Genomic DNA, 17,682 nt, shown 5'->3' with positions numbered 1-17,682 from the left:
ACACAATAAGCGCTCAATAAATATGACTGAATGAATGAATGATTAGAACAGTGACTGACACATAGTAAGTGCTTAATAAATACTAAAGTTATTATTATTATTACCTTTTGTTCCATGACTGTTGTGTCTATGTGTTAGGTTTTTTTTCCTGGAAAAAAAAATCTTTCAAGGACTATTTCTTTGGAAAAATGATACTCAAAGCCTCATCTTCACTTGAAGGTAACAAAGCAGCACGATTTGTGGCAGCCAATGGACAGCTACCTTTTTGATGCCTTCATGACCAATAGTCTCATCCACAAGAGATCTCTGCTAATTCATGCTAATCAGACCTTTATCCGACAGTTCTTTCTGCTAAGATTCTATCACTTCATTAATGTCAGCAGGCCCTAGGTCATCCATAATGAATCTCTTTCCAGGTCTATTAATAATTATCTTCGCTGTTGACCCTGACTATGAGAAAGCTTCGCATATGTGGAGTTGATGCTGATCGAGCCCAAATAGTTCAATGCATCCAATTTACCAGTCACATTTAAGCTCTTGTGATGATTTTATTCTGCACTAGCTAGAGCGGCTGCCTAACAAAGCCTTTGAGTCACATGACTTTGTGTGCATATCAATATCAAGAACTGTATCTTATCATATCCTCCCCCGCCCCTTTCCCCACAGACTGTAAACTCTTTGTAGAGAGGGGCTCTGTCTATTTGTATTGTACTCTCCCAAGTGCTTAGTACAGTGCTCTGCACAAATTAAGCACTCAATAAATATGATTGATTGAATGAATGAATAATAATGATCATATCTGTTAAGCGCTTACTGTATGTGAAGCACTTATGTAAGCATTGGGGTAGCTACAAGGTAGATACTAGGTAATCGTAGGTCACACAGTCTTCATCTCCATTTTACAGATGAGGTAACTGAGGCACAGAGAAGTTAAGTGACTTGTCCAAAGTCACACAGCTGACAAGCGGTGAAGCCAGGATTAGAACCTATGATCTCCAAAGTTGCATCTTTGATAGGTAGAAGGACCTGCTACTATAGTAGATAACTGAGTACATAATGGCTGAAATTAAATTTAAAACTATAACTAGTTTTCTTAATGAATCATATAAGTACACCCTAACCAATAGATGGGCTATATATCCTGGAGTCAGAGGTCATGGATTCAAATCCTGGGTCCACCAATTGTCAGTTGTGTGACTTTGGGCAAGTCACTTCACTTCTCTGGGCCTCAGTTCCCTCAGCTGTAAAATGGGGATTAAGACTGTGAGCTCCCAGTGGGACAATCTGATCACCTTGTAATCTCTGCAACGCTTAGAACAGTGCTTTGCCCATTGTAAGTGCTTAATAAATGCCATCATCATCATCAACATCATCGTCAAGATGTACCCTTTCCTCTCCATCCAAACCGCTACCTTGCTCGTTCATTCTCTCATCCTAGCCCTACTGGTTTACTGCATCAGCCTCCTCTCTGATCTCCCATCTTCCTGTCTCTCCCCACTTCAGTCTATACTTCACTCTGCTGCCCGGATTATCTCTGTACAAAAACTCTCTGGGCATGTCGCTAGCCTCCTCAAAAATCTCTAGTGGTTGTCTGTCAACCTACGAATCAAGCAAGAACTCCTCACTCTCAGCTTCAAGGCTCTCCATCACCTCACACCCTCTTATTTCAGCTCCCTTCTCTCCTTCTACGGCCCAGCCCTCACCCTTCGCTCCTTTGCCACTACCCTTCTCACTGGACCTCGTTCTCGCCTGTCCTGCCATCGAACCCTGGCCCTCGTCCTTCCCCTGGCCTGGAATGCCCTCCCTCTGCACATCCACCAAGCTAGCTCTCTTCTTCCCTTCAAAGCCCTACTGAGAGCTCGCCTCCTCCAGGAAGCCTTCCCAGACTGAGCCCCCTCCTTCCTCCTCTCCTCCCCATCCCCCCGCCCTACCTCCTTCCCCTCCCCACAGCACTTGTATGTATTTGTAAAGATTTATTACTCTATATTACTTGTACATATTTACTATTCTATTTATTTTGTTAATGATGTGCATATAGCTATAATTCTATTTGTTCTGACGATTTTGAAACCAGTCTACATGTTTTGTTTTGTTGTCAGTCTCCCCCTTCTAGACTGTGAGCCTGTTGTTGGGTAGGGACTGTCTCTATATGTTGCCGACTTGTACTTCCCAAGTGCTTAGTACAGGGCTCTGCACACAGTAAGTGCTCAATAAATACGATTGATTGATGGAATGAATGAATGAATGAATGAATGAATGAATTAGACTTAGGGCTAATGATAGTCCTAAAGTTAAGGTTAGGGCTGGGCTTGGATTAGGGATAGAGTTAGGGTTGAGGTTAGGGTTAGTTTTAGGACTCTGGTAAGGGTTAGGTTCAGAATTATGGTTAGGTTTAGGTTTGAGTTATAGTTAGGGTTAGGGTTAGGACTAGGTTAAGTGTTAGTCATCGACTTTAGCTCAAGGGCAAGGGTTAAGTCTAGGGTTATAGGGCAGGATTAGGTTAGGTGTAGAGTTAAGTAAAGGGTTAGCATTAGGGTTAGGTTTGGGTGAATAGTTAGTGTTAGAATTGGGGTTAGGGTTAGGGATAGGGTTAATGGTAGTGGTAGGCTTAAAACCATGCCTAGAAACAGGATTAGGGCTTAGGTTAGGATTAGATTTATAGATAAGGTTAAGGTTATGTTTAGGGTTATGCTGAGATTTCATGTTAGTGTTAGAGATAGGGTTTAGGGTTAGTGTTTGGGATTTTGTTAGTATTAGGGTTAAAGTTATGGCTAGGATATGGCTCGATCTACATCTAGGATTAAGGTCTGTGTTAGAGTTTGGATCAGGGTTACAGCTAGATTTATGGTTAGAATGAGGGTTAGGGTTACAGTTTAAAGTAAGGTTAGCATCAGGGAAATTTGTTGTTCTGGGAGAGTTGCATCATGAACAGAATTCTTAGGGCTAGAAAAACCTGCCCACACAGGTTCCCAGAAATAGTTTCACAGCCCAGTGGAGCTAGTGATAATGTCAGTGTTGGGATAAGGGCTAGGGATAGGCCTAGGGGTAAAGTTAGGGTTAGGGTGTTAGTTCTAGGGTTAGGGTAGGGTTAAACTTAAGGTTAGGCTTAGACTTTGGGTTAGGCCTAGGGCTAGAGCTAGGGCTAGGGTTACAGTGTGGGTGAGGGTTAGAGTTAGGGTTAAATTTATTTTAAGGGTTAAGGTTAGCATTAGGGTTTGGGTTAGTTTTAGGATTAGGGTTAGGACTAGGTTAAATGCTAGACCTAGGACTAAGGTTAGGGTCAGGGCTAGGGTTAGCTAGGTTTAGGGTTAGGTTTATTATTGAGTCCAGGTTTGGGTGTACTTTTTGGCTTAGGTTTAGGGTTAGTTTTAGCATTGGGGTTAGGATTAGTGGTAGGCTTAAGGCCTGGTTTAGGGCAAGCTTTAGGGTTGGTTTAGGGCTAGACCTAGAGCTGGGTTAGGATTAATTACCTCATCTGTAAAATGGGGATTGTGTCTGTGAGTCCCACATGGGACAGGGACTGTCTCCAATCTGATATGATTGTATCCACCCCAGTGCTGAGTGCAGTGCCTGGCACATACTAAGCATTTAACAAATGCCACAATACTACTAATAATTATTATTATCCTTATCAGGAAGTGTTAATGTTAGGGTTATGGTGAGACTGAGGTTTAGGATTAGTGATAGGGTTAGGAATAGGGACAGGCTTAGGTTTAGGGCTAGGTCTAGGGAGTTAGTGTTCGAATTTGTGATAGGGATAGAGTTTGTGTTAGGGCAAGGACTAGCGAAAGGCCTAGAGCTAACATTAGTTTTAAGGTTAGTGTTAGGTATGGGTTCATATTTAGGTTAGATCTAGGGTTAGTGTTAGGGCTTGGGATAGGGTTAGGGCTAGGGTTAGGTTTAGGGTCGGTTCAAGATTAAGATTATGGCTAGGACTAGGGATAGGACTATAGCTAAGGTGAGAGTTAATGTTAAAGTGACCATTAAGGTTAGGGCTAGGGTTAGGTTTAGGGTTGGGGTTAAGGTTAGGATTATGTCTAGGACTAGGGATAGGACTATGGTTAAGGTTAGAATTAGTGTTAAAGTAACCGTTAGTGTTCGGGTTTAGGGTTAGGGCTGGGAATGGAATTAGTGTTAAAGTTAGGTTTAGGTTTAAGATTAGGGGTAGGGCTATGGAAAGAGTTAGATCTAGGGTTAGATTTAGGGTTAGATTAGGGATAGGGTTAGTCCTAGGGCTAACATTAGGGCTAGTGTTAGGTTTAGGGTTAGAGTTAGTGTTAGTGTTAGGGTTATGGTTAGGATTAAAGTTTGGTTTAGGCCAAGGGTTAGGGTTATGGAGAGAGTTTGGGGTAGGGTTAAGAATAGGATTAGGGTTAAGGTTACGGTAAAGGTTAGATTTAAGGCTAAGCCTAGGTCTCAGGATAGGGTTTGGTTTAAGGTAAATTTAGGTCTAGGGTTAGGGTCAGGTCTAGGGCTAGGACTAGGGTTAGGGTTTAGGGTTACAGTTAGGATTTAGAGAGTTGGGACTGGTGCTAGTTAGAGGTCTAGGATTATGGTTAGGGTTAGGGTCAGGGTCAAGGTAAGGGTAAGGTTTAGCACATTGCCTACTTCAGGGGCTAGTGTTAGCCTTAGGGTTAGGAGTATGTTTAGGCTTAGGGAAAGGGCTATGGTTATATTAGGGTTAGGGCTAGATTTGGGATTACATTTAGGGTTAGTGTTAGTGTAATGGTTAGGCCTGGTACTATGATCATGGTTATGACTAGGGCCAGGTTTATGCCTAGGGCTATGGATAGAGTTAATGTTAAAGTTACTATTATGGTTAGGCTTAGGTTTAGGGCTAGGGTTAGCCCTATGGCTATGGCTAGGTTTGTGTACTGTGGTTAGGGTTAAGATTAGATTTAGGACTAGGGTTAGCCCTAAGTGTAGGGTTAGGTTTAGAGTTAGGGTTGGGGTTAGTGTAAGGTCTATGGTTTATTCGTTCATTCAATTCAATAATATTTATTAAGTGTTTACTGTGTGCAGAGCTCTGCACTAAGTGCTTGGGAAAGTACAATACAATTATAAACAGTGACAATTCCTGCCCACAATGAGCTCACAGTCTAGAATTGGGGAGACAGACATCAATACAAATAAATAAAATTACAGATCTATACATAAGTACCGTGGGGCTGGGAGTGGGGGGGAGAGCATAGGGAGCCAGTCAAGGAGATACAGAAGGTAGTGGGAAATGAGGAAATCTGGGGATTAGTTGGGGAAGGCCTCTTGGAAGAGATGTGCCTTCAATAAGGCTTTGAAGAGCGGGAGAGTAAATGTCTGTCAGATTTGAGGAGGGTGGATGTTCCATGCCAGAAGCAGGATGTGGACCGGGGGTCAGCTGCAAAATAGACAAAATGGAAGAACAGTGAGAAGGTTAGCAATAGAAGAGTGAAGTATATGGGCTGGGTTGTAGAAGGAGAGATGCAAGGTGACATAGAGGAGGTAATGTGATGGAGTGCTTTAAAGCCAATGGTGAGTATTTGTTTGATATGGAGGTGCATGTGCAACCACTGGGGATTTTCGAGGAGAGGGGTGACATGTCCTGAATGTTTTTGTAGAAAAAAAATCCAGTCAGTGCAGTGAACTATGGACTGGAGTGGGGAGAGACAGTAGGTTGTGAGGTCACCAAGGAGGTTGATGCAGTAGTCTAGGAGGTATAGGATGATTAATTGTATTAGCATGGTAGCAGTTTGGATGCAGGGAGAAGGGCAGATTTTAGTAATGTTGTGAAGGTGGGAGTGACAGGATTTGGTGATGATTGAATATGTGGGTTGAATGAAAGAGAGGAGTCACGGATAACCCAAGGTTTTAGACTTGTGAGATGGGAAGGTTGGAGGTGCTGTCTACAGTGATGGGAAATTCAGGGAGAGGACAGGGTTAAGGTTAAATTTAGGGTTAACCCTAGGCCTAAGGCTAGGTTTAGGGTTAATATTAGGGTTAGGGTAAGGGCTAGTGTTTGGGTTAAGGTTAAGGTTAGGTTTAGCCCTATTCCTGGGGTTATGGATAGGGTTAAGGTTAGGATTTGGGTTATGGTTTGGTTCAGCATTAGGGTGAGGGTTACATTTAGGTTTAGTGTTACTGTTAGTGTTAGGGTTCATTCATTCGTTCATTCGATCATATTTATTGAGTGCTTACTGTGTGCAGATTACTGTACTAAGTGCTCGGGAAGTATATGTCAGCAACATATAGAGACGGTCACTACCCAACAATGGGCTCACAGGCTAGAAGTGGAAGACAGACAACAAAACAAAACATGTATCAGATTTGTCAGAACAAATAGAATCATAACTATATGCACATCATTAACAAAATAAATAGAATAGTAAATATGTACAAGTAAAATAAATAGAGTAATAAATCTGTACAAATATAGACAAGTGCTGTTGGGAGGGGAAGGAGGTAGGGTGGGGGGATGGGGAGGAGGAGAGGAAAAGGGGGGCTCAGTCTGGGAAGGCCTCCCGGAGGAAGTGAACTCTCAGTAAGTCTTTGAAGGGAGGAACAGATCTAGCTTGGTGGATGTCTGGGAGGGCATTCCAGGCCAGGGGAAGGACATGGGCCGGGAGTCGATGGAGGGACAGGCAAGAACGAGACATAGTGACGAGGTTAGTGGTAGAGGAGCAGAAGGTGCGGGTTGGGCTGCAGAAGGAGAGAAGGGAGGTGTGATAGGAGGGTGCGAGGTGATGGAGAGCCTTGAAGCCGAGAGTGAGGAGTTTTTGCTTGATTCGTAGGTTGACAGGCAACCACTGGAGATTTCTGAGGAGGGGAGTAACATGCCCAGAGCGTTTCTGTACAAAGATAATCCGGGCAGCAGAGTGAAGTATAGACTGAAATGGGGAGAGACAGGAGGTTGGGAGATCAGAGAGGAGGCTGATGCAATAATCCAGTCGGGATAGGATGAGAGATTGAACCAGCAAAGTAGCGGTTTGGAAGGAGAGGAAAGGGCGGATCTTGGCGATGTTGTGGAGGCGAGACCGGCAGGTTTTGGTGAAGGATTGGATGTGTGGGGGTGACCCAGGGAGTGGAGTCGAGGATGACACGAAGGTTACGGGCTTGTGAGACAGGAAGGATGGTAGTGCCGTCTACAGTGATGGGAAAGACAGGGAGATGACAGGGTTTGGGAGGGAAGATAAGGAGTTCAGTCTTGGACCTATTGCATTATAGATGGCTGGAAGACATCCATATGGAGATGTCCTGAAGGCAGGAGGAGATATGAGCCTGGAGGGCGGAAGAGAAAGCAGGGATAGAGATGTAGATTTGGGTGTCATCAGCGTAGAGATGATAGTTGAAGCCGTGGGAGTAATGAGTTCACCAAGGGAGTGAGTGTAGGTAGAGAACAGAAGGGGACCAAGAACTGACCCTTGAGGAATCACTACAGTAAGGGGATGGGCGAGGGAGGAGGAGCCCGCAAAAGAGACTGAGAATGAATGGCTGGAGAGATAAGAGGAGAACCAGGAGAGGATGGAGTCTGTGAAGCCAAGGTTGGATAGCGTGTTGAGGAGAAGGGGGTTATCCACAGTGTCCAAGGCAGCTGGGAGGTCGAGGAGGATGCCTAGGGCTAGGTGTTAAGTGCTTAATAAGTACCATAGCATAAACAAACAATATTTATTGATCACTTACTGCTTGAGGAGCACTGTATTAGGTGCTTAGGTGAATACACATGCTAGAGCTGGTAGAGAAGCATGACCTAGCAGAAAGAGCACAGGGCTGGGAATCAGAGTTACATGGACTCTAATACCTTCTCTGCCACTTGCCTGCTAGGTCACTTCACTTCTCTGTGTCTCAGTTCCCTCACCTTAGAAATGAGAATGAAATACCTGTCCTCCCTCTTCCTTTGAGTGTGAATCCCATAAGGGACCTGATGATCTTGTATCTACCCCAGTGCTTAGTACAGGTCTTCACACATTGTAGATGCTTAACAAAAAAAATATATTTTTTTAGATATGCTTCCTGCCTTCAGTGAATTTACAAGACTGATAACACGGAGTTTACTGTTTGGCCAGCTGTGCTACATTTTGGTCTATAGCCACGTTGTAAATCAGGCAGTGCACAGCTAACTGTGGTCTTCTGTATCTGTCCAAAAGAATTCTGACTACAATCTTGCCTGATTTAGTATTCAAATATTAAAATTTTAGTATATTCATATTTCAACTTTGCAAAATCCAAAATATATGCACAGACATGGATTAGAGGAAATAACCAGGGCTTGGGAGAAGGAGGTCCTACTCTATCCTAATCCTCCTCGGCCTCTCAGCTGCCTTTGACACTGTGGATCATCCCCTTCACCTCAAAACATTCTCCAACCTTGGCTTCACTGATTATTTCCTCTCATTTTCCTCTTATCTCTCTGGCCGCTCATTCTCAGTCTCCTTCGCAGGCTCCTCCTCCCTCTCCCATTCCCTACTGTAGGGATCCCTCAAGGGTCAGTTCTTGGTTCTCTTCTATTTTCCATCTACAATCACTCCCTTGTTGAACTCATTCGCTGCCACAGCTTCAACTATCATCTGTATGCGGATGACACCCAAATCTATATCTCCTTCCTTGTTCTCCCTCCCTCCCTGTAGGCTCGTTTCTCCCCCTGTGGAACATATCTACTTGGATGTCCTCCCGTCACCTAAACCTCAACATGTCCAACACAGAGCTCCTTATCTTCCTTCCCAAACCCTGTCCTGTCACTGACTTTCCCATCACTGTGGATGGCACAACCATCCTTCTTGCCTCACAAGCACGCGACCTTGGTATCATCCTGATTGCGCGCTCATTCACACTATGTAAGCAATCCGTCACAAAAGCCTGCCCATCTCACCTTCACTATATCGCCAAAATCCTCCCTTATTTCTCCATCCAAACCGCTACCACATTAGTACAGTCACTTATCCTATCTCGACAGGATTATTGTAACAGCCTTCTTTCCGACCCCACAACCTCTTGTCTCTCCCCACTTCAGTCGATACTTCACTCTGCTGCCCAGATCATTTTCCTATAGAAATGTGCTGGGCATGTTACTTCCCTTCTCAAAAATCTCCAGTGGTTGCTTATCAACCTCCATATCGAACAAAAACTCCTCACTACTGGGTTCAAAGTTTTCCATCTCCTTGCCCTTTCTTACCTCACTTCCCTTCTCTTCTTCTACATCCCAGCCTACACACTCTGCTCCTTTGATGCTAACCTTCTCAATGCCCATCGGTCTCGCCTGTCCTGCCATCAACACGTGGCCCACATCCTTCCTTTGGCCTCGAATGCCCTACCTCTTCAAATCTGCCAAACAATCACACCTCCTCACTTCAAAGCTCTACTGAAATCTCACCTCCTCCAAGAGGACTACCCACACGAAGCCCCGCTTTTACTCAGCTCCCACTCCCCTCCACGTCACCCTGAATCGCTCCCTTTGCTCTACCACCTCTTCCCACCCCACAGCACTTGTGTATATATCTACATATCAGTAATTCTATTTATTTATATAAATGCCTATTTCTTTGTTTTGATGTTTGTCTCCCCCATTCCAGACTGTAAGGGCAGGGATGGTCTCTATTGCTGAATTGCACTTTCCAAGTGCTTAGTACAATGCTATGCATCCAGGAAGTGCTCAATAAATATGACCTGATGAATTAATTAAAGAATTGCTCACAGGGTCAGGTGTGAGACCTGCGAGGAGTCCATATCTCACAGCTGTAGTGGCCAGAAAACAATACAGTTCTGTAAACATTTCAATGTGTTGAGAGGCTAATACCAAACTAAGAATAAGATGTATATTTGGATTATTTTATCTACTTCTTTGCATCGTTAATGTCTGCCTATGTAACCAGAACTTGTCAGTACTTAGCTCTGACTTGCCACTATATCAGTCAATCAATCAACCAACCAATGGTACTTATTGAGCACTTACTATGTTCAGAGCATTGTGTTAAGGGCTTGGGAGAGTAGATAGACACATCAACTCTCCATTGCCCATTGCCCACAAGTTGTTCACAGTGTAGAGGGTGAGACAGCTATTAAGACAAAAGGATTACAGATATGTACTTGAGTTTTCCGGGGCTGAGCGTGGGGTGAATATCAAGAGTTTAAAGGGTACACATATACGTGTGCAAGTGAAAAGATGCCTTAATCAGGGAAGGCCACTTAGAGGAGATATTATTCCAATAAGCATTAAAATGTTGAGAAAGTGGTGGTCTGCCGGATATGAAGTGAGAGGAGGTTCCAGGCCAGAGGGAGAATGTGGAGAGGGAATTGGAAACAAGATAGATGATATCAATGTAGAGTGAATACTTTGGCATTAGAGGAATGAAGTGCAGATTCGGTTTTAGTAGGAAATCAGTTAGGTAAAAGTAGGAAGGGGCAAGGTGACTGAGGGTTTTAAAGCCAATGGTAAGGAGATTCCATTGGATACAGAGGTGGATGAGCAACATCTGGAGGTTCTTGAGGAGTGGGGAAACATGGACTGAACAGTTTTTCAGAATAATGACCTAGGCAGCATTGTGAAGAATGGACTTGAGTGGAGTAAGAGAGAAGGCAGGGAGGTCAGCAAGGAGGCTACTGCAGTTATCAAGGTGTGATAGGATAAGTGTTTGTAATAACATGGTAGCAATTTGGATGAAGCATTCCTGTGAATTTTGATCTGGCGGGATTTGCTGATAGACTAAGTGTGTGGGTTGAGACAGATTATTTGAAGATAACACCAAGATTATGGTTTTGTGAGGTAAGGTGAATAGTGGTGTCATATACAATGACAGGAAAGAAAGAAGAGTGCAGCATTTGGGTAGGAAGATGAGAAGTTCTGTTTTGAGCATGTTTAGTTTGGGGTGTCAGTGGGACATCCGGGAAGAGATGTCCCGAAGGTTGGAAGAAATGAGAGACAGCAGAGAATGATAGAATTCAGGGCTAGAGAGATAGATTTGGGGATCATCCATGTAGAGAGAAGAGTTGAGACCTTGGAACCAAATAAGTTCTCCAAGGGAATCAATGTAGATGGAGAATAGAAGGGGACCCAGAACTGAGCCTTAAGGGATTTCAACAGTTGGAGGGTGGGAGACAGAGGAGATGTCCGGGAAAGAAACAGAGAAAACATAGTCAGAGAGACAGGAAGAGAATCAGGAGAGTGCAATGTCAGTTAAGCCAAGTTTGGATAATATTTCAAGGAGAAGGGAGTGGCCCACAGTACTGAAGTCACCCGCAACAGAGGAGGATTAGGAAGCAGCAGACGTTATTGGATTTGGCAAGACTAAGGCTATTGATTATCATAGAGAGGGCAGTTTCTGTGGAGAGGAGGGGGCAGAAACCAGATTGGAGGGGGTCAAGAAGAGAATCGGAGGAGACGAACTGGAGGCGGTAGGTACAGGTAGCTGGCTTGAGAAGCTTGGCAAGGAATGATAGGAGGGAAATGGGTCATAACTTGAAGAACCCATGAAATCAGAGGAAATTTTTCTTAGAGTAGGAAATATATGAGCATGTTTGAAAGCAGAGGGAAAGAAGACATTGGAAAGTGAATGGGCTGATGATGACGGTCAGGGAAGAAAGAAGGGATGGAGGGGACAGGCATTTAGATAGTGTGCATGGGGATGAGGTCAGAGTCACAGGTAGAGGAGATTGATTTTGGGAGGAGATGAGGGAAAGTTTGCAGAATCGAAGAGGGAGCAGAAAGGGGAGGCTGGAGAAAACCAGTGGAGATTTTATGGAGATCATGCATGATTACTTCAATCTTATCAAGAAAGTTTGTGTCCAGATCATTAGAGGAAAAATACAAGGGAGCAGGAGGATGGGGGTTCAAAGAGGGAGTTTAACACATGGAAAAAACGATACAAGGAATGGTTTGGGGAGTCAATAAGGATGGAGACGTATCATTGCAACAATTTAAGGATGAAGGGAAGCTATCCATAATGGAGTGGAGATTCCCCAGGTGACACTCGGTTAAAGCTATTGGGGTATAAATGGGGGCGGGGACTGTGTGAGGGGTGGGGAGTGGTTGGATAGGAGTGAGTTGATGAGGGCTGGTGCAGGAGGAGGGGAACTAGGGATGGCACTGGGAAAGATGGACAGAGATGGGAATTTAATGTAGGTCCCTGGTACCCTAAGAGCAAAATTACGGTAAAGGACACGTGGCTATGTTGATGTGAAGGCAGCCAGATTTTTATATTCAAAATAATGGTCCCTTGTCCCCAGGGTGACAGATAGCCACACTGCTCCATATAGCCCACTGTGCAGCCAGGCTGGGCTGCAAGCAGAGAGGGAGCAGGGAGAAGGAAAATGAAAGAATGGCTACTTCTCAGTCACAGCAGTTTGGGAGCAAGTACTGTGTATTTGAAGTTTGGAGTTCCCCAAGAGTAATATGATGTCATGTAATGTCAGAGACGGCTTGAGCAGTTGTTGCAGTCGAAGGAAAAGAGGCAGTGAAAGGGAGCAGGAAGGAGATCTCTCACAGATTTTCTGAGTTGCTCTTGGTCATTTGACTATAAGCAAATCCCAGAAACACCATTTCCAACTAGGGTTCTGGCTTCTTCTTACTTCTGGATCAGTACCCTTGATACACTTGATATTCAACCCAACTTCAGTTCCACAGCACTTATGTACATATCTGTGATTTATTTATTTAAAGTAATGTCAGTCTCCCTCCCTTATGGGCAGGAAACATGTCTACCAACTCTGCTGTATTGTACTTTCCCAAGGTCTTAGTGCAATGCTCAGTACACAGCAAGCTCTCAATGAATGACATTGATTGATTGAATTATTTGGTTTTTGATTAGAAGCCTTTCTCTGAACACCTTCTCTTTCTTCTCTTCCTGCTTTATCTTTTTATTTCCTTTCATCAAAACTTTTTGTGCTCCTTGTCCTCTCCCTATGCTGTTCTATCAACAGCAGCAGTGATGGAAGCTCAGCAGGCCTCTGAGCTGGCAGGTGGCTCAAGTTTAATCAGGGACAGGTGGAGACATGGTGATCTCTCTGGCCACATGCCAGCCCATTGATGTGAGGGCCAGGGTTGCGTTCCCTGGACCACAGTGGAGATGCCTGGATGTTCGGTGTCCAGACCAGGCATTGAGGCAGCAGAAATGGGGAAGGAGTGGTGGAGGCAGGAACAACTTACAAAGTCTTCCTAGCACCTTTTTAACCCAAGCTCCTACAGAAGCTGGTTGGAGTAAGAATGGAGAGCACACTTGCCTTAAGGCATCTCAACTCCCTAGTGGAGTTAGTTATTATGGCAAATAATGCACACAGCGAATAAGAATTCCAGACAGTCAGCAAGGATCAGCAGCAATGGTAGAGCTCAGAAATGAGATGGCCTTGCTAGCAGAAAAATGCCACTATATACTTTTGGTTGTGTGAATGACTTTCCTGGAGCAAACGGAGACATAGCTTGTAGTCAGCACATAATACCTGGCTGAATTAAAGAAATGGTTGATAATCACTTGAATCCATTTTGAGTTATGCACTTCTAGAATCGAGTCATCTGTGTACATCAGGTCTCGAATCAATCAATGAATGACATTTACTGAATGCTTTCTAAGTGCATAGCACTGTACTAAAGTGCTTGGGAAAGTACAATACAACAGAATTGGCAGGCATGTTCCCTGCCCACAACCATCTTACAGCCTAGTGACTTTCTCATTTAGATCATGAGACCCACAAGGGACAGAGACCAGATCTAATTCACACCTGCACTTAGTATATTGCTCTGCGTACAGTAAGTGCTTAATAAATACTACTACTATTACTGCTTTTTCTAAGACTTTGGATGAGGTTTAAACCCTGTTGAATTGGAAGAGTTTTCAAGAGAAGCATATGGCAATATCTGCATCCAGGTCCTTATTACATCCTCCAGCATAATCGTATATAATAAATATATAATATGTAACAAACTGGAAGCATTGAAGGCAAGAGGAAAGAGCTTAAGATTGGGAGTCAAAATGCCTGTTTTCTACTCGCATTCAGTACATTTCTCCTTTCTCAATCAATCAATCAATCATATTTATTGAGTGTTACCATGTGCACAGCATGGTACAAAATGCTTGGGAGAATACCATGTAACAGATTTGGTAGACATGTTCTCTGCCCACAAGAAAATCTCTCCTCCAGAACCTACAGTAGTTTTCCATCCACCTTCACATCCAACAGAAACTCTTTAACAGTGACTTTAAGGCATTGTCAGCTCTCTCCCTCCTACATTACCTCAGTGAACTCCTTCTACAACCCAACTTGCACACTTCACTCCTATAACACCAATCAATTTACTGTTACCACAATTTCGTCTTTCTCACTGCCAACCACTCCCCTTTTACATCCAACAGGCATCACTTTTGATTTCTTCAAAGCCTTCCTAAAATCACATCTCCTCCAAGAGGCATTCCCTCACTAAGCCCTTATCTCTGCTATTTCCCCTCCCTTTTGTATCTCCCTGTGCACTTGGGTCTGTAACCCTTAAGCCCTTAGATAATTACCCCAAAGCACTTACGTAGACATTTCTCTGTAACTTATTTCAATGTCTGTCTCCCCCTCTATTCTGTGAGATTTTAGTGAGCAGGGATTGGGTCTAACTACTCTTTTGTACTGTATTCTCCCAAGTGCATGGTATAGAGCTTCACACATAGTAAATGCTCAATAAATACCACTGACTTATTGAATCCACTTGTTCAAGTAGTTCAACTGGAAGTAGAGGAGTGGGAAGATAAACTCATGTTTATTCAACTCCAGGACTGGGGCAAAGAGGAGCCTGTGACTACATCCTGACATCAAGGGGCAAGAGATAAGATGCATGGCTCTACATCCAGCCCCTTTCTAGCTCCCAATGCCTGGGTGAGATAGTTTAGAACAGTGCTTGGCCCATAGTAAGCACTTAACAAATACCATCATCATAGTTATGGCTACTTTCTTGGCTCCCATAGTTTAATGCCCAAAACTGGCTTTGTTTGAAAGCAGGTCAAACATGAATCAAAAGTTAGGATTTAGTTCAGTGACAAAGTAATAGCCAAAAGAACCTATTGTGAGTCCCCTATTTTGGGCTTCTTCTCTCTCTTTCTCTCTCCCGTCTACAAAAGACAAGGTCTTATCTAAAATTCCTTATCTAAATCAGCCTCCTCTCTGATCTCCCATCCTCCTGTCTCTCCCCACTTCAATCTACACTTCACGCTGCTGCCCAGATCGTCCTTGTGCAGAAACGCTCTGGTCATGTTACTCCCCTCCTCAAAAATCTCCAATAGCTTCCAATCAACTTGTGCATCATGCAAAAACTCCTCACTCTCGGCTTCCAGGCTCTCCATCACCTCGCCCCCTCCTACCTCACCTCCCTTCTCTCCTTCTATAGCCCAGCCCGCACCCTCCACTCCTCAGATGCTAACCTCCTCACTGTGCCTCGTTCTCGCCTGTCCCGCCATTGACCCCCGGCCCACGTCCTCCCCCGGCCTGGAATGCCCTCCCACCGCACATCCGCAAAGTAGCTCTCTTCCTCCCTTCAAAGCCAAGGTCACAGAGCTGACAATTGGCAGAGCTGGGATTTGAACCCATAACGCTTGATATTCCTCCTGACCCCAGCCTCACCGTGCTTACATACACATCCTTCTACTCTGCCTTTCCTTTACCTGAGGTTTATGTTCAGATCTCACTTTTTGTTGTTGGTGTTTAATTGTATTTGTTAAGCACTTACTACGTGCCAGGCGCCCTACTAAGCACTGGAGTAGATACAAGGTAATCAGTTTGCATACACTCCGTGTCCCACGTGGGGCTCACAGTCTTAATCCCCATTTTACAGATAAAGTTCAAGAACAGAAAAGTTGAGTATCTTGTCCAAGATCACACATCAGGACTGGGAATCAGAGGACCTGGGTTCTAATCCCAGATCTGACACAGGTCTGTTCTGTGATTCTGATACAGGTCTGTTCTGTGATCTTGGACAAGTCACTTAACTTCTCTGGTCCTCTGGCCCCCAGTCCTGTGTTCTTTCCGTTAAGCCACACTGCTTCTCTGTCTTCACTTTTAGCTTGTAAATTCCTTGAGGACAGGGATCATGTCTACCACCTCTTGTATTGTACTCTAAACAATAAGAGGGGCTCAGGGTCTACAAGCAGCTAAACAATGCTGCTTCTAGGGGAAGCGGCATGGCTTAGTGGCAAGAACATAGGTTTAGGAGTCAGAGTACTTGGGTCCTCCTCCCCCAGTGACTCGGGCTAGTCACTTCACTTCTCTATGCCTCAGTTACCTCAACAGGAAAATGGGGATTAAGAGCATGAGCCCCCCGTGGGACAACCTGATCACCTTGTAACCTCCCCAGTGCTTAGAACAGTGCTTTGCACATAGTAAGTGCTGAATAAATGCTATTATTATTATTATTATTATTATTATTATTATTATTATGTGGGACAGAGTCTGACCATCTTTTACTTACTGCAGGGCGAAGTACAGTTCCTGGCACAAGAAAGTACTTAACAAATACCATTTTAAAAAATTAGGTTCTGGCAAAGAGATCATCATTTGCGTGCATCCATTTATGTTGTCGTTTGGCTCCTCAACCCGGTGTTCAACCCGGCGCAGCAAGGGTTTGAGGGTGGCATCAGCCTTCTGGGCATACGGAGATTCTGAGGACCCTTGGATGGGCTTTCCATTTCGTTTGAACCTTGAAGAGTCTGGTTTCTCTACCCTCCCACTCTAACCTGTTTTTCTTAAGACAAATGGAATGAAAAAGTTTCTAAAGAATTTCAGACATGTCCATGAGGTTTCCAGCAGAATAGCTGGTCCACGTCACAATCCAAAATAGGGTCAAGCACTCAGGGGCCGGGCGGTCCCTTCCCAGTTTTTAAAGGAGTTCGTTTCAACTCTGGGTCTTTAGGGAAGTCTTTCTCCAATCCCATGAAATAATGATTAAAAAGATGGTTTTTGATTCAGTGGTGGACGATGCTATTTATTGAGAGCTTACTGCATGCAGAGCACTGTACTAAATGCTTGTGAGAGCACAATTCGACAGACTTGGTAGAGCCTGCACTTGTCCTGAATGTAGCGATGGGATTTACAGGTTCCATGTCTGTAGTGTTCCCTGGGACAAATCCTGGGTCCAGTTTCCCAGTCCCTGACCCTGATCCCATCCACCGGTTCTGAGGAAGAACCCCTCCCCTTCCCAAGTCTTAAGTGCTTGAGTCTGAACTACCTCCCTGTTGGCCAAAGTAGGGGACACATGCCTGGGCAGGTTGATTCCATAAAAGGTTTTTTTTTTCCCTCTCTCATATTTGTCAAGTGCTGCCTAAGTGCCAGGCACTGTTCTATGTCCTGGGGTAGGGGCAGAGTAATCAGGTTGGCCCCAACCCATATCCCACATGGGGCTCAAGTTCTTCATCTCCATTTGATAGATGAGGGAACTGAGGACAAAATAAGTGAAATGACTTTCTCAAGGTCCCCCTGAAGACAAGTGGAGGAGCTGGGATGAGAAACCTTGCTCCATCCACTAGGCCATGCTGCTTCTCAACTCCAGCTGAGGCCCTCAGGACAGGTCTGGGTTGTGTTTGTCACACTCCCGCTTCCCGTTCCTCTCCTTGACCAAGAGGGGGAAGATTGACACTACTCTAATCCCCGCAGCAGAAGAGACAGACCAATCAATCAATCAATCAATCAATCGTATTTATTGAGCGCTTACTGTGTGCAGAGCACTGTACTAAGCGCTTGGGAAGTACAGGTCGG

Source organism: Tachyglossus aculeatus, chromosome 24, assembly GCF_015852505.1.
Source record: "Tachyglossus aculeatus isolate mTacAcu1 chromosome 24, mTacAcu1.pri, whole genome shotgun sequence".
Classification (NCBI taxonomy): domain Eukaryota; kingdom Metazoa; phylum Chordata; class Mammalia; order Monotremata; family Tachyglossidae; genus Tachyglossus; species Tachyglossus aculeatus.
This window is presented reverse-complemented; position numbering follows the sequence as displayed.